The sequence below is a fragment of the Enhydra lutris genome, unplaced genomic scaffold (genome assembly GCF_002288905.1).
Source record: "Enhydra lutris kenyoni isolate GAN:26980312 unplaced genomic scaffold, ASM228890v2 scaffoldscaffold42, whole genome shotgun sequence".
NCBI lineage: Eukaryota > Metazoa > Chordata > Mammalia > Carnivora > Mustelidae > Enhydra > Enhydra lutris.
This window is the reverse complement of record NW_019154126.1, coordinates 1,437,108-1,455,824: the sequence shown is the minus strand read 5'-3', so window position 1 is coordinate 1,455,824 and position 18,717 is coordinate 1,437,108.

The following is an 18,717-nucleotide window of genomic DNA, read 5'->3' as shown; positions in this document are numbered from 1 at the left end:
TATTCTGCCTATACCCAGTTTACTGAGAATTTTTATCACGAAACGATATTGAATTTTGTCAAATGCTTTTCCTGTATCTCGAGATGATCACATGATTTTTATCCTTTATTTCGTTAATGTGGTCTGTCACATGATTGATTTGTAAATGTTGAACCATCTTTGCATTACATGAATATGTCCCACTTAATCATGACATATGATCTCTTTAATGTATTATTGAATTTGGTTTGCTAATTTTTACCTCTGTGTTTATGAAGGGTATTGGCCTATGGTTTTCTTTTCTTGTAGTGTCTTTGTCTGATTTTAGTATTAGGATAATAGGGCCTTGTCAAATAAGTTTGGGAGTGTTCCCCCCCCCTCTTCTCCTTTTTGGGAGACTGTGAGTTGAATTGGTATTAAGTCTTTTTCGAAAATGTGGTAGAATTTACCTATTAATCCCTCTGGTCCTGTAATTTTCTTTGTTATGACTAATGAAAAAAAATGTCATGGTTTTTGCTTTGTGTGGAACTTAGCAAGATGTTTATAAAATCTGCATATTAGAGCAAAGGTCTAAGAACACCCAAAGGTCTAATCACACCTTTAAGATGACCCTTTGTCCTAAAAGAAATAAGTCAAATGGAGATAAACAAGCTTCATTTATATGTGGAATCTAAAAAAACCAAAAAAATGAATAAACCTACAAACCAAAGGCAAAACAGACCTATAAATAAAGAGAACAAACCACTAGTTACCAGAGGGGAAGGCAGTGGGGAGATGGTCAAAATGGGTGAAGGCTGGTAGGAGATACAGGTTTCCACTTACGAAATGAATAAGTGAAGAGAATAAAAGGTAAAACATAAGGAACATAGCCAATAGTATTATTATAGCATTGCATGGTGACAGATGGTAGCTATGCTTTTGGAGAGCATAGTGTAACAGAGTTGTGAATCACTGTCTTGTGTATTTGAAACTAATGTAACATTGTGCATCAGTTACACTCCGGTTTAAAAGAAAAAAAGACTCATTGCTCAAGAAGGTATCATGATTTATGATGGGTCGGATCTGAACAATCTCTGTGGATAGATTGGGCTTCTCAACCTTCCTAGATTCCTATAATTTATTTCTCCGAACCTCAGTTTTCTCTTCCATATGATGACAATGCCCACTTCACAAGGTAATGATGAGGAATGCATTGGTTACCATGTGCAAAGTGCTTAGAACAGTGTCTGGTATGTCAGGATGTATTAGTTATTTTTATTATGATTTAGCTCCAATTATTAAGGCAGCCAGCACAGACATGGACAAATAGATTAAAAAAAAAAATGTTCTAAAACCCATTAAAGACTCACACAAAAATAGAAACTAATAATTAACAAAGCTGATTCTTCAGATCCATGGGAAAAGGTGGATTGTGGTGTAGTGTAATTAATGGATCGACTATCCATATGGAAGAAGGGAAAACAGATCCTTGCCTCACACTAAAACAAACAAACAAATGTTCACTAACTGCAGAATATGATAGGTTCATTCATTGTAAAATGTTCATGTCATGGACCACTATCCAAAGTGAAAGTGAATGAATTACAGTATATCCCAATTCCTACATACATAAATCTCAAAAAAGGTAATGCTGAGCCTCAAAGTAAGTCACAGAAGGGCAAATTCTATTTGATGTCATTTACACAAAGTAAAAGCAAAACTAAGCAATTTGTTTTTTTAGACATCTGGACGCGTTTGTAAAACTTTGAGGAAAAACAAAAGAATCATTGAAACTAAATCCAGGGAAGCCATCACTTCAGGGTTCAAGGGGCATGTGGCCAATTGGGAGCATGTAGAAGACTTCAGCTTTTTCAAAGGTAGTGTTTTATTTCCAGAGCCTGAGAATGGGTATGTTCTTGTACTGTTTTGATCTACACACTTTAGTATATATCCTCTTTATACTTGCTGTACTTACAATTTGTTTTCAATGTTCTGAGGAATACAAAAAAAAAAAAAATCTGGACATCATTTTTGGCATATCAGAGTTGTTGCTTCTATCATTAAGTGTTATATTTGTTATTTTGAAATTGCTAACCCAAAAAAATATTCTAAGTTCTAAATTTCCCATGAAGAGCCTTTCCAGAAAGCAGGCTTTGGGTGGGTTAAAATTAGGGATCTCCTGAGGACATAAAAAGAGATGTCAAGGAAGAAGCAGGAAGTGAAAGGAGCCCAGGGCTATGAAGTGACATAAAATATAATGGAAAATAAACTTGTATTTCACAGTTTTCTTAACTGCCCATAAGCGAATACATTTTTTTTCTTGGTCTGTGAGTTGTTTTAGAGAGAAAAAGAATCATATGAGCTATCCTTCCTTCAAATGAAGTTGGAAGACACTTCCAAAAGAGATCTTTAAAGCCTCATCTGATTTTGTAAATTAGAAGTGTTAAAAGAGGAGAAACACCAGACTTCTCTTTAAGATAGATGCCGCTCTGTTTTTTTATATAAATATCTATATTGCCTTGTTTGTGAACACAAGTCTGCAGAGATAGGAGGGGTATAGACAATTCTCACACAGCAAGAGTAAATTCTTCCTTTCATTCATTCTAAAGAGTATTCAGGGTCTGGTGGGAACTTCTTTTGTTGAACAGAAACAGTGCAGGGTGCTCCGTGCTTCTTCATTTATTTAGAGAAAATGGAAACACTCTACTGCAGGAGTTTCTATAAAATAATTCACTGTAAATTTTGGAAAATAGGGGCCAAAGTATTTGCTATGAAGGATTCTGAAGCCATGGGGGTACTCTCTCTCCCATTTTGAGGAGAGTTTGCTAGGCTTTCCAAGAAAAAGAGATGCTCTCCAGGGAGAGCTAAAGGCCAGTGCTGGAGAGCCAAAGAACCAGGAGATGAGTTCTAGAAAGGTGGCTTTCAGAGTCTTTCTGAGACGAATTCATCTTTACCTTTCTCGCTCATTGCTATTAGAATGGTGTTTGCGTTTGTCTTTTCAAGACTGTTGGGGAGAGAGAATGGAATAAGTTCCCTTTCAAGAGTTTGTATCATCTGCTTTGCAGTGTGGGTGCTGTGATAGTGCAAGGGGGTAATGTTGGGTCTACCAGGTAGCCATGGTTAGGCCGCAGTGAGAAAATCATGTCTGTGCTCCAGTAGCAGGATGACTCTGGACATCTCCTTAAACCCAGTTCCCAACTTGTGAAAAAAGAATTTGCATTGCCTGAGCTATAGAAAGTTAGAGAGATGGACAAAGTAGACCATTGTGTAGCCCTAGGTTCATGAGGGGGAAGTAGAGTATCAAATGTGTGCAAATAGGAATTTGAATTACATAATATTAAATTTACCATTTGGGCCATTTTTATTTTTATTTTTTATTTATTTTAAAAGATTTATTTATTTATTTACTTGAGAGAGCGTTCAAGAACAGGGGAAGGGGGAGGTACAGAGAGAGGGGGTGAGAGAGAGAGAATATCCAGCAGACTCTCCACTGAGCATAGAGCCTGATGTAGGGCTTGATCCCACGACTGTGAGATCATGACCAGAGCCAAAATCAAGAGCCAGGCACTGAACCGACTAGGCCACACAAGCACCCCCATTTTGGCCATTTTTAAATTGAAAGTTCTGTGGCATTAAAGTGCACTTGCATTTCTGCAGAACAATCAACACCAGCCATCTCCAGAACTTTCTCACTTTCTCTGTTGAAACTCTGTACTCACAAATTGCTTATGCTCCAGTGCACCCATCCTCCAGCCCCAGTGTTCTTTCTTTCTCTAAGTACTTGACTACTCTAGGTACCTCATGTAAATGGGATCATGTAATATTTGTCCTTTTATGACTGGCTTATTTTACTTAGCATAGTGTCCTCAAGGTTCACTCATGTTGTTATAATACATGCCAGAATTTCCTTCCTTTTTGAAGGTTGAATAATATTCCGTAATTATTATATGCTTGTACCATACTTTGTTTATCCATTCAGCCATCGTTGGACACCTGGGTTGCTTCCACCTTTTGGCTTCCATGAATAAAAATGGGCGTACAAATACCTGCCCAAGTTTCTGCTTTCATTTCTTTCGGGTGTATCCTCAGAAATGGAATTTTTGGATCATATGGTAAATCTATGTTTAATTCTTTGAGGAACCACCAATACCATTTTCCACAATTGGCTGCACAATTTTATATTCCCACCACTATTGCACAAGGACTTCAGTCTTTGCCAACACATACTATTTTCTGGTTTTTTGGGTCCTAATTATCCTTACGTTTGTGAAATGGTATCTCACTGTGGTTTCGATTTTACATTTCCCTAATCTGTAATGTTGCATCTTTTAATTTTTAAAGCTGTGTGATCTAATATTCAAAGAAAAGAGCCATTTCTTAATTTTACTACTTTTTTGGATGCCTGGTTACTACTTTTCTGTAAAATTTACCTAGGTTTTAATAAAGAGAAAGAAGAAATGTAATTTTTAAACACATTTGAAGCCAACAATGTGTGTTGTCTTTATTGGTGGATAACATGGCTTTCATGTTTAATGGATGCACTTTCTTTTAACTCACCATTCATCAAAAGTTAATTGAACATCAGGCACTTGGGTGGCTCAGTAGATTAAGTATCCAACTCTTGATTTCAGCTCAGGTCATGATCTCAGGGTCGTGAGAACGAGCACCATATCCCGCTCTGTGCTCAATGCAGTGTCTGCCTAAGACTCTCTCCCACTCTCTCTCTCCCTCTGCTCCTCCTCCCACTTGTACTCTCTCTCCAAAATAAATAAAATCTTTTTTAAAAAATTAATTGCACAGAACACTAAGATGTTACTTTATCTTTATATTTTGATTAAAAGTTAAGAAATTTTTTAAAAAGTTAATTGAACATGTAGAATTTCCCCAGAAGATTTAGCACATTGTTAATTTTATTCATTTTGCTCTTTCATATCATGATTAGTTCTACCCCCCTGCTGCCACTAAGTCAAAGCCTATGGGAACCAGAAAGGTATCTCAGAAAAGCATCACACATCTGTTGAGCTAAATGTCATTCCATATTTGCACAAGTGCCTGCAAGTTCTGAAATAACCTCCTCTTACCTTTTTTTTTTTTTTTTAAGATTTGGCTTTAATTAACCTCAAAAATTCAATATGTTGGATGTTTCATAATAATTAAGAACCTGAGCAAGATAACTTGAAATTATACAAATGAAGACCTGTTACCTTTTTAAGTCAGAGCAAGAGACTTCATAAGCTCAACCACTTGTCAAATAATCATCATGTTGCTGCTTCACTCCTTGAAGTCTTCAGTTTTCTCTTTTGTTTTCCTTCTCAGAACTACATAGTTCTAATTAGAATTCTTTTCAAAGGAAAGAGGTGTAGTTTTCTATCAGCATTGCCTTGTTTGCAGTTTGGAGTGAATGAACGGCAGTACTCATTAGAAATACAAGTATTTAAAACCTTGTGGATAGGGTGCCTGGGTGGCTCAGCGGGTTGAGCCGCTGCCTTCAGCTCACGTCATGATCTCAGGGTCCTGGGATTGAGTCCCGCATCGGGCTCTCTGCTCAGCAGGGAGCCTGCTTCCTCCTCTCTCGCTCCCTGCCTGCCTCTCTGCCTACTTGTGATCTTTTTCTGTCAAATAAATAAATAAAATCTTAAACAAAACAAAACAAAACAAAAAAAACCTTGTGGATATATCCGAGTACACTATTATTACTGAGTTACTCATAAGAATGACTTTCAGATTTTCTGACATTTTCAGGTGGTTATACCTTAAGCTCTATCTTCAGTAATATCACCAAAGGCCAGCCTAATAAGAAATGACTTTTCTTTACTTCAGGATTCTACTCTTAAATGTAAAATTTTAACTTGCACTTAGAGCTGATAAAACTCTTAAAATAGAACATGGAAAACCTTCTGTGACTACAAAATTCCAGCCTCCATCACACAACCTGGCCGTCTAACACATTTTTGTACAACTTTTCCAAGCTGCTTTCAAATCTACTGTTGTTTCAGATAAATCATTCAGGCTTCTATGTATGGGAGTGTTCTGCAATGAAAACCAGAGAAGTTCTTCTTGGCATTGACAGTCTTATAATTTTGAGACCCTTTTACAATATAGAAGTACAGATGGGTGACATCATGGTGTAAAGCAACTTTTATTGGACTCATAAGAAATGCCTTTTAAAGGATTCTTAGAAATTAGAGTTGTTAAATCAAGAAATCTTTGTAGCATTTAACCAGGAAATTGAGGAGTCTAAACTTAGAAGTCTTTGTGTTGCATCTATGAAGCAAGGAAAATTTTACAAGTCAAGTTCAGACTACAGATTTGGTTACCCTTGCGCTCAAACCGTGCCTCCCTCCTTGTGGCAACCTATGTACATTACCTATTGGTACAAAATGGCAAATCTGCTATATTCCAGCTAGCCCAAGAGGCGGGTACTACTCCTGTCCTCCTACATTTTGTCATTAAGTGAGAATCAATACTGGGTGTTCATGAAGTCCGTCTGAGACTCTCCTCAAGTCCCTGAATGTGAGGTAAGGTCCAAATGGTAAGAGTGAGGGAATTTGAGAAATTGTTCACATCCATTTTGGAGACAGAACACAGAGTGCACTCATCTAGACATACAGGGAGGCAAGGGGTCAAACAGCAGGTTTCAGTCAAGAAGACAGGAGTCAGAATGATACTGTCCTTCACAAATGGTTAATGAGCTGCTAGACAGTAGAGATCAACAAACTAGGCTTAACTTCCTCTGGCCAGCTGTTTTTGTAAATAAAGTTTTATTGGAACATAGCCTTGCCCAGTCATCTCTGCGTTCACACTGTGAGAGCAAAATTGAATAGTTGCAACACGGACCATATGGCCCACAAAACTGAAAATATTTACTGGCTGGCCTCTTAGAGAACACGTTTGCTGATCACAGCTATGGAAAGATTTTGCCAGGACGCCAAAGCAATGTTTAGTCCAGACAAAGAGGAAAAATTGGTCATTTACAACCATACAGGTTAGTACCTTTAACTCATGTGTTATTTCACAATTGTCCATGTGCTTTTATATTTATTATCTCATTTGATTGTTGTAATAAACAGAGCAGATGCTATGACACCTTAGTGATTTGGTCTTAAGAGACGAAGGGACTTCTCTGTGGTTACACAAGTTGGGGTGTCCGTTCCTAGGTGTATGAACAGGGTGAGCTTAGAAGTCAGACGGATCCTGGCAACTTGTTTTGCTTGACAACTGGCCAGAAGGCCAGATCAGGAGACGGGGATGGGAAGGGTCAAGAGGCCTGGGCAAAGCCGAGGCTGAGCCCCCTGTAGTCCCCAGGAGAGCATGGCTACCACTGTCGTTCTCTTCCACTGACCATGACACCACGGGCTGGTAGGCTCCACGTGAAGCTGCTCGCTCACACCCTCCAGACTGCCGCTTTCTCCACTGCCCCCCCCAACACAGGATGTGTGCTTCTAAATTGGTGCCGCTTGGTCCTTATGACGCTAAACTCCAGCAGACGTCCTGTCCCCAGCTTGTGTAGCCACAGGGTTGTGGCGCATTTGGGTGGCCGGCCCGTGACATCTGAGAGGGCAGAGGCACTTTTCCCATGTACCCCTGTGACTGAACGGTCACCGAATGGCCACACTCGGTACGTGGTATGATTTGCAGCCAGACTTTTTGAGGATCGGAGAAGAGGGCAGAGTCTGGGTTCAAATTCACTGAGTTCAAAGCCCAGCTTCAGTATGAATGATACGTGAGCTCCTGGGTGAGTTTCTGGGTCTGTGAGTACTTCAGTTTATTCATCTGTAAAATGGGATAATAGTAGTACCTGCCTCTTAGGGCGGCTGCGAGGGTGACTTAGAAGAGTTCGGGTAGTGATAAATGCCAGGGAGTGTTACCTGTGGCTGTAATGATCATCGCTGTCTCCAGGGGAGGGGGGGCCCTGTAGCAGCCTATATATAGTTCTCATCTGGAGTGACATCTTTATTGTCTTTCTGTACCTGTTGCTTTTACATCCTCAATTACATGTGAATTGTCATGGACAACTTCTCAGTCACCCCAAGGATATCCTGCAGGTTGGAACGAAGATAGAACTTAGGAAAACCCACCCTCTGTCTGCAACACCAAGGGGCTGGTACTGGGAAGGTACCAATCACTCTAGTTTCTAAGGCACAGTGTAGTTGACGGTGCATCTTTGGAGGGGCGGGGTAAAGAAGTTCAGATTTATTGAGCGATGTCACATGCCAGACAAGGTGCGGATCTGTCACTTCAGTTGAATCACTGTCTCAGTTTTATTGATGAGAAAAGAACTTGCCCAAGGCTGAGCCCAATTTAGGATTTAGAAGTAACTTCATGTCCAATTGATTCCAAAACGTATACTCTTTCCAGTGCATAGTTCTGCCTCCAATAAAGTGCTAAGTAGCTGTGCATTTATCAACTATAAACGGGGAATGGCATGGTATTTACACTTGGAGTGGTGTTGTAGGATCACGTACTCACAGAACCTTTTTATAGTTCAGAGAGAGTTTGTGTAGACTCTCCCTAAGGGAACACAGAATAATTGAGGTAGGGAACACAGAATAATTGAGGTTGGAAACAGCTTAACCCCAAGTCATAAAAACCACTGACAGGGGAAACCAAGAGTAAAATGGTTACCCTTAGTGGGGAAGGGGTTGTGCGCTCCTGGTACTGACTTTGGTGGAAGGAATGTTTTCATCCTAGAAAATACGACCTCCTGAATGCTTTATTGTTACTTCACTATTGGTCTTTTAGAAAGCCTGCTCATTACACATATTCATTTGTTCATTGGAATAAAGTCTACGCTCTTTAAAAAGTAAAATAAATTACAGGGTGCCTAAGGGGCATAGTGGATTAAGTGTCGGACTCTTGGTTTCAGCTCAGGTCATGATATCAAGGTCATGATCTCAGGGTCGTAAGACCGAGCCTCATATCAGGCTCTGAGCTCAGTGCGGAGTCTGCTGGGAGATTCTCTCTCTCCCTTTTCCTCTGCCCCTCCTTCTGCATTCTCTCTCTAAAATAAGTTTTAAAATAATGTTAAAAAGAAAGGAAAATAATTTCTATCTCTTCCCAGACCTTCCCCCCACCTCACCACACACACATGCACACAACTCACACACACACACGTGTCCAATGTCACAAGGACACACAACTCTTCTTACCGGTCCCTAGGTACCCCTAGTAGCCCAGACAGGTATGGAAATTATATTCTTCTGTTTCTTTCTTTTCCATGGTGCTATGCATGTTCTGTAAACAGCCGGAGAAGTAATTATGTAGGTGGGCATTCACTCTACAGTCAACTTTTGGAGTATAACATAAGAATGTGCTAAGGCGAGGAAATATTTGCTTGAACTAATGCCTGGAAACCGAATGTGGTATGTACTTCATAGTAATATAAACTGCACATCTGGTTCATTTTTGTATATTGTACCTGAGTGGGTGGGGTAATATTTGCATTCATTTTCCACTTCTAGGCTGTCTGTCCCGTGTCTAGTCTGTGCACGCTAGGAAGTTCTGTGTGTGCGTGTCTCTTATATTGCATATTCGAGCATCTGCCGTTCACTCCGACTTGGAGCGTTTCCCATTGCAAAACTGTCACCGGGGTCTTCGAAACACACATTTACATTCCACAGGTCTAGTAAATGGGCTATGTGGCTGCATGATGCCTTTTGTTTAAAAGAAATCCGGTGGCAGCCCAGCACTTTCTATACGGCTGCACTTTCCGCTGTAACTGTGGCAGTTGAAGAGAGAAGCTCAAAGGAATTTTTAGAATCTGCTGCCCCAGCAGGTAACATTCTTGGGTTGGTTCTTTTTATTGTTGGGTTTTGTGGTTTGTTTTTTTTTTTTTTTTCTGCTGTTTAAAATGTCCAAACCTTCTCGCTTGGCTAGACCTTTCTTTGCTAATGCAGCTTCCAAGTTGCCATCACCTCGAAGGGACGAGTTGAACAGCAAACAGAAAAAAATCAGTGTAGGTGAGAAGATTTTGAGAACTGGAAGTGAAGGAAATTTGGTCAAACAGCAGCAGGTGCAAACGGCAGCCACTCCTGCTCAGCGGAAGGCTTCACAACACAAAGGTAATGTTTTTAAATCCTTGCTTTTGTCAGTTTAGGCTTGGAAAAATACTGCCAGGTACCTGCCAGGAGCGAGACTTTTTACCGTTTCAAAAACTTACCCGATTGCGTAGATTTTCTAAAAATCCTGGAGAATGTTGCTAAAATAACAAGTCATGAGGGAGATGGAAGTCACAGAACTTTCCTTCATTAATTAAGGAACGATAAAAGAAAAACGGAGTGTTTTCACTTCTTTTTGGAGGATGACAGTTTTTATTCTTGGTTGTGCTTCGTAGTCTGTCTTCGTCCATTTATCCTCCTATGAAGTTTCTTTTATTCCTTAGTGCTATGAAGGGACATGTCCTCAAACCACATCATTAACCGGCCGAAGAATTTTTCTCTTTTAAAAATGAATTTGTGTCTGAAATGATAATCTAACAGCATGATTCCCTGCCAAGTGTGGCAAAAATCTCTGCTAGCATTGTTACCTGGAACATTTAAGTGAGCGTTCTGATGTGCAAGTCATTGAGCAAGGATCTTGTTGACTATTTGATCTGGAATTGAGAAATATGGTGACCAAACTGTTATTATTTCAGGATCCATCACCACAGAGGGCCATGAAACCACAGCTTAAAACATTAATAACAATTTTTTCCATATTATATACCAAGAACTACATATTAAATCACCAAGCAACATTTATAGTGGTTATTTTTTTAAATGACATTTTGGACTCTCCATCAGAAATGTCATTTTTGACACTGTGATTTTATAGTAAAATAAAAAATTGTTTTAATATTCTCATTCTTATCGTTGGAAGTTTTTACTTTATAAAAAAAATGAGTTCATTTTATAGTTTTAATCCTAACCTCTTCTCTATGAAAAACTATTACAAATAAATGTGTAGTGAAGCATTTTTGTGCCATGTACTAGTTCAAAGATGCAAATTTATTTCTGGAAGATTTTAACTTTTTTCTTAACTTGGCTTATTATTGTTTTATCCACTTTTATCAATGGAATGCTTGGACAGTAACTATATTGACCAAAATACTATAATATATAGAGAGATATATATAATATAGAGATACATATAATGAACACTGAAGGACTTTAGAAATATTAATGATAGTTGCTTAATAGCGTGAATTTTGATGACTTAAAAGGAAAGTTCTCTTTGATATTGTAATATGTGTTAAAGTCTGAAAAAAATTCTTATAAAAGGAATTTCAGCCACCTCAAGTTGAAAAGTATCCAGACATTTAATGGTGTCTATATATGTGTCTGAGTAAGGTATGCCTAGGAAGGGACTTTTAAAGCAAACAGTCCAAAACTAGATGCTATTCCAAAGATTTTTCAAAATACCTTCTTTTGACAACCTGTGAGGATATCTTTGAATAGTCTTAGGGGATGAAAATAGTATTTCTTTGAAAACAGATTTGTTTGGGGGATTAGTTAAAAGTCATTTGAAACCAAGGATGATTACTGAGTTGAAAGTTCAGTATAGATAATGCATATTTTTGTAAAAAAAAAATGAACTGTGAGTAGATTCTATAATAATGATATGTATACTATATATAATATATATTATGCATATACTATATATAATATATATTATGCATATACTATATATAAATAATATATATAATATATAATATATATAATAATAAGGTGGTGTTTCCTTTGCATCTCCCTGAGAGGATTTAGGCTGTCCAAAGGGAGAGTTCTACCACAACAGTCCTGAAATTAGCAGCAGGACTGGATTGTTCTGAAAGACAACACTCATCAGAATATGTATTTTAGTAACATTTTAAGTATTTATTTTTAAATCAGAATTCTTTTCATAGCCACACATATCATATCACACAGTACCAACAGAAATCTTTCATTGTTGGAGAACAGAATGAAGACTCTGTAGGGGCAGCCCTTTGTTGTATTAGGCTTTTACTTAAAGCAGTAGTCATTACCATCAAGAAATCCAAACAATCATGCCGTCTTAGACTTGTGTTGACTTTGTGTGAGTTTTGCCTGTCATATTAAGATCTCAGTGTCGGTTTTTTGGAATGCATATTTCATTTGGTCCATGGGGTTTAATTTAGTCTGTACAGTTTCTCGAGTATCTCTCATCTTTCCCCCCTTGTGTCATTTGTTTAGTTGTATACAACTAAACTTTTTTCTGAAGTTTGTTATCATTTAGTTTATTTCATAAATCAATGCAGTGACATTTCCATTCATTGCTTTTCCAATTTCCTCTCTTAAATTTTGTCACCTTTACCTTTGTTTCCATATTAAAATGGTTAATAGTAGTAATTTTCTGGTTAACATAATTAAGTTTTCCATGGTTTATCTACAGGTAATTCTATAAGTTGCAAAGCAATAAAGTGTATAGCTAATGAGGCCCCATGTTGTTATTGCTAAGCTACAGAAGTGTGCTCTAACCATTTCTCTTATAGTCTTTCCCTCCTCAGTGCTTCTAATTCTTCCAAGGATGATATAGATATGATCATATTCACAGAACTCCCTTTTCTTCCAGCCACTTCTCTCTGTATCCCTCAGTCCTCCTGCCCTCCTCTTTCCTGAGTGATTTCTCTAACACTTGGACAGGTCTCTCCTAGATTTCTTCTTCATTTGGGGGAAGCACATCCCCAAAGGAAGCACATTCCTTTTCTTTCCTAAGAAAAGGAAAATGGGGAGTAAACTTTTGGAGTGGTTACCTGTCCAACCAATATCTTGACCCTCTTTTTTTTACATTTCAGTGATAGTTGGGATAGGATAGATTTTTAGGCAGAAAATAATTTTCCCCTCATAACATTAAAGGCCTTTCTCCATTACCTTTTGGGATCTAGAAGTGTTGACGAGAAGTCCCATGTTGTTCACACCTTCACACATTGCTTTGTAGGTGACTTTTTCTCTCTTTATTGAAGCTTTGAGGATATTCGCTTTATCCTTGATGTTCTGAAATTTCACTGATCTATCTTAAAGTGTGGGTCTTCCCCATTGATTTTGATGGAATACTTTGATGGGCACTTTCAATTTAAAGAGTAATGGCCTTCAGTTTTGTGAATTCTTTTTTTTTTTTTTTAAATTCTTTGATAATCTCTTCTTCTGTATTTGCTCAGATTTTCTCATTGCAGTGCTCCTGTGAGTTGGCTTTCAAATCTACTGCATCAACTTTCTGAGCCTTACCTGTTCCTTACTTTTTTTTTTTTTAGCTCTGTCTGTTTATGTTACCTAGATGTTCTTGACCTTATCTTCCAACTCTTTTAATTTTGATCATCGTATTTTTAATTTCCAAGGAGATTTTCTTACTCTGATTATTTTGAGACCAAAAATACATGGTGCTATTTTCTGTCTGTAAGCAGTAGACCAGTGTGCTTTATTTACCTGTGACAGTTGTATTTGATGGTACCCTACATTCATGTCTGACGATGCAGCCACATCCCTGTAATGTTAGCATGCTTTCCATTCTGAGCCAATGGTCTAGATGAGCTCTTAGAACCAAAGACACTGGCAATCAATAAACTTCAGGACGGCACCATTCATATCTAATTTTCACCCATGAAGCACTCTCTTCATGATGAAAACCCACCAAATGAAAGATGAATGTTGAAGTATGTGTTGATGTGTGCCAGAAATTTTATTCAGGACGAGGGTATAAGTTGACATTTGAGAAAGTGGCATTTCTTCCTGCACGTTCCGTGTTCTCCTACATTCTGGTTTAGGTATATTTTCACAAAATTCTTTTGTCCTGATTTATTTATTTATTTATTTGGCCTCTTCACTGTTGTTCTAAATAATTTTTTTTTTATTTTTTAAGAAGTGTGCATGAACATTGACCAGTCGCTTAGTTTGAAAATAGAGTTTTCATATCTTATATATTTTTAATGATGATGGCGATGATATCTGAGCTCCAACGAGTTCTTCTGTGTGCTCAGCTCACTTCTTTTTTTTAAGATTTACTTACTTATTTTAAAGAGAGAGGGAGAGAGCCATGGGAGAGGCAGTAGGAGACGGAGAGGGAATCTCAAGCAGACTCTGTGCTGAGCACCCGTGCGGGGCATGTTCTCATGACCTTGAGCTCACGACCAGGGCCAAAACCAAGCGTTAGACACTCAACCGACTGCGCCCCTGCCCAGCACACTTGTAAGCACATTATGAATGTACTGTCTTATCCTGTGTGATCCTTACAGCAGTCCTGCAATGGAGTACTACTACTGTCCCTTTTCGACGAGGACACTGAGCCCTGGAGCTTCAGTTATTTGCCCAACGTCATGCAGGCACGAAAAGGTAGAACAGAGTTCTAGTTCTGGAAGGTTTTACTCCTCAACTTGCACACTTCACCGCCGAGCTAGAGCACCTTTCTATAAAGATAAGCAATTTGTCTGCCAAAAAAAGTTACTATAAGGAAAACCTTGTAACTGGACAATCTGGTCCCTGAAAAAAACAAAAACAAAACCAAAAAAACACAACCATCCAGTGACATTCTGTAGTTCAGAATGTGTTCCTCTGGTTTCAGCCTTTTTTTTTCCTTTTTTTTTTTTTTAAGATTTTATTTGTTTATTTGACAGACAGAGATCACGAGTGGGCAGTGAGGCAGGCAGATTGAGAGAAGCAGGCTCCCTGCCGAGCAGAGAGCCCGATGCAGGGCTCGATCCCAGGATCCTGGGATCATGACCTGAGCCGAAGGCAGAGGCTTAACCCACTGAGCCACCCAGACGCCCCTGGTTTCAGCCTTTTTACTTGTTGCCCCAGATTTCTGTTTCTTCGACAAAAGAAGTGAAAAGGGAAGAGAACAAATTTCCGTTAATCAATTTATCACAATACTATAAATGTTTTTCTCTCTCTCTTTTTTAAAGATTTTATATATTTATTTGACAGACACAGATCACAAGTAGGCAGAGAGGCAGGCAGAGAGAGGAGGAAGCAGGCTCCCTGCTGGGCAGAGAGCCCGACGCAGGGCTCGATCCCAGGACCCCGAGATCATGACCCCAGCTGAAGGCAGAGGCTTTAACCCACTGAGGCACCCAGGTGCCCCTATAAATGTTTTTCTAATAGTGAGAAATGGAAGGACACACTGAATATAGGACTTTGCAGATCCAGTATGCGTCCTCCTGCCTACAGACGTGAGTGTGCAGGTGCATGTGCGCACACACAGAAACACAGATAGTCTGCACGCTGTTCAGGAAAGGCTCTTCCATCACCCGTGACCCGGTGGTCCAAGTACAAGCCCATAGGCCAAAAAATCACTCAAGTCTCATTCTTTTCTAACACAGGCTCCCTCTGTGGCCTTGAGCAAGGCCATTATCCTTCTTGACTGAGTTTCATTAACCATTAAAGAATAATCACACGTGGTTTATGGGGGGAAGTAGCGGTGAGGATTAATGACTTAACGTGTATCCAGTGCTCGCGGGAGCGCACGTGCAGCGCGGATGCTCTGAGCCAAGCACGGTGGGCTCTCTGTTTATCTTCAGTGGCTGCGGAAGGTAAACGCTTACTCTCTCACGAATATCATGTACCTACACCAGGAAAATTCCACGATAAACCCCAGATGCTTGCTCTAAACGATTCTTTGTGCATAAGGGTAAGACCACGTGCGTCTTATTCGCTAACCCACAGGTTGATTGGGATTGTCTGGGAAGACCTGGAATGCCGTTGTCCCCGTCTATAAGGAGAAAATATTAGTAACCAGAGCACAAAAAGTGTGTTTTTTCTTTCTCATGGGGCTCAGTTTCATCCTGGATACGACTGATGAGTGCCGTGAGATTTAGCCCTTGCACAGCAGAATAGCAAGGAAGGTGATTGTGGCTCTAGGTAGGCAGTGCTTCTAAAAGGTGTACTACCATTACTGCTTTTTCCTTTAACAAACTGATGGTGTGAGTAAAGAATCAATACCCACTGGTAGGGACTACCCTTTGTCTAGTATTTTCCAGAAGCAGCAGTGGTTTCGTACTGATCACGCACATTACTTTGTCTGACTGCGGACAAAGTGAGCAGTCCACTCGTTTTTGAGGAGAGCTGAGGTCAAGGGCGTAGTATTTCTTTCGTAGAACAATGGTCAGTTATGCCTACAGTTACTAAATTCATAGCTTTAGCTCGTTGCTGATACGAGTTAACCCAGAGTCATGCATCCCCCATCTGTGTAGGCCAGTAAGTCTCTCTCCCCGTCTTACTACTGAAACTCACATGGCTTCCCCTGGAAGTTGTTTTACAAATAAAAATGAAACCTACTTAATGCTGCTTACCAGAATTTAATGGAATTTTTCTCCAGCTAGATATGGTATGAGCTATGACTTTGTGAGTATTGAAAAGTAACATTTATTTCTGGAGTTCTCTTTATTTTCCTTTATTAATCTTATCTTTATTTGTCTTCTACCCAGTAATAGAAGTTAAGAAATATAAGTAACCAGTGTTCTTGTATTTCTCATACTGCTTACTCAATTCTGTTAAAATTCAGTGTGTTGGGAAAGGAGTGTGAAACAAACTTTTAAAATTATTCTGTGGTTTTCTCTGAACTAATCTGTGTATTTTCAGTATTTTCACAGTCCACTTAAGCTAGAGAGGTCAGTAACTCACAAGCCTGCTGAAAAATTAAATACATCCACATCAGAGAAGCATGGGCTGCTGAGGAAGAAGTCACAGTCTTAAGAGTTTTAGAGTGGGATGAAAACTTAAAGATCACCCAATTTATCTCGCTCTTTTGATATATATGGAAGAAGTCTAGTTACTTCTTTTGATCAATACTAAAGGTACGCAGTCTTGAGCCAATGTCTTCTAACTTGACGCTAAGCAGCAAGGCAATATCTGGTAGAACACCTTCATGTTTCCCTTCAAATGCTCCCTTCCTTGACATGGACTCCTGCTGACCTGTGAGCTGTGGTGTCTCTTGTTCTGTGCTCCCTACCCTCCCAATGCTCTGTAGTTACTTGCCTACTCACTCCAAGTTCAAGATCCCTGGGCAGTGCCTAGTACAGTCACAACTCACTTGGGCTGACCCTTTATCAGATATTATCTTTGTAACTAAATTACAATCAGGGCTTGTTTAATACTGGAAAGTTGTGAATAGTGTCTCTTATTATGTTTATAATACAGAGTTTTGCTTTTGGTCACTTATCTCTAATGGGCCTGATAAAAGAATATACTTCTTAGCTCAGTAAAGTTAAAAAATCATAAAATGGTTTTCTGTTTCTCCTTTAACTAGAATTGAAAGCTAAAGTAACAAACTCTGTTTGTACACATATTTTTCTAAAATCCGTATTATTCGGTACCTTCCAAAATTTACATCTATGTGCCAGTGAAAACTTTATTCTATAAAGAACTTAAGAGATTGTATACAACCACAAGTGAGGTTTGCCAACCTCAATGGACTATTTTACTGCCTGAACTCCTTAAACTTTTATTGCCATACTCAGGTTTTTACTTCGCTGTCTATGTTGCTTCCAATTTTAAGTTTTCAAGTTTAATGAGCCACCTTATCTTCAGAATATTTCTATTCTGTTGGATTCATTTAAACAATAAGAATTGGGGCATTTAGAAATAATCAAAATTCATATTGATGAACAAATGTGTGGTTACCTTTTTATTTGGGGATATTATAATAATTCTTCCAAGCAAATAAATCATGTCCATCTAGCATTATATGCTATATATGTTCTTACGAATAGTTTCATTAATCTTGGGCATTTAGGAGCAGACTGCCATGAGTCTCTCTACCTGTCTGGCTGTCTTAAAGGCTACTTACCTCTTCTATAACCACATGATACCAGTCTTCTTAACTCATGGCCAGATAAGGGAAGGATAAGTGTCTGGGAATTTGAAAATCTAGACAGAAGAAAAACCTTCTTCATCATGATGCTACTGTGCCAGGTTAACTATTATGGTTTCTTGAGTTAATGATCATCAGGGTCTTAAATTAAGTAAAAAAACTCTACTTCTGTGGTTTTTGTCTCCTTTTAGCAAGAGGAAAAAACTCAAATGGGTTCAGGTTACCTTTATCTTCCATGTTTCCAAAATGTACAATCACACAACCAAAATAAACTAGAAAACACCACAAATTGGTAAAGAATCCTTTCTTATATACAAGAAACATCAGTCAAATATATGTCAGGGATACAGATTTTTGTTGTTACATTTTGTATTTCTTGACAATTTGTGTTTATAAATACGTTACACAAGGTAAACTTTAAAGGAAATTCACTTTTAAACAATTATTTATTCGAAGTACAGAATTTTATGTTTATATCTGACAGTTTATAATATTCATTATGAACATATATAATATACTGGTATGTTGCCTATTATGTATATGTTGTTTTTAAATTAATAAACTTAAGAAGTTGCATTTGAATATAAATTAAATGTACATTAGATTGATTCTTTTGAGCCAATGTTTTAATAGTTGATTCTGGTGATTAGGTTGCTTTTTGAAATCATAATTGTTACCATGACCTTACTGACCAACTCCCAGCCCCCAGCCCCTCCCCAAAAAAGCTCATTGACTATCAACTATGTATTTGGCATTGTGCTAAATACTAGAAAGTTTAAAAAAAAATTAAGTAAAACATGGCCCTGTTCTTGTGGAGGATTTTATACTGAGTGGGATATCCTGGTTATCTGGATGTCTAAATATAATTTTCCAAATGATTTATGTACAAAATTGTATGAGTGCATAGAAGAAGCAGAACAGGCTGTTTGCCCCAAGTAATGAAAGTTTACCAGGTTGGGCAGA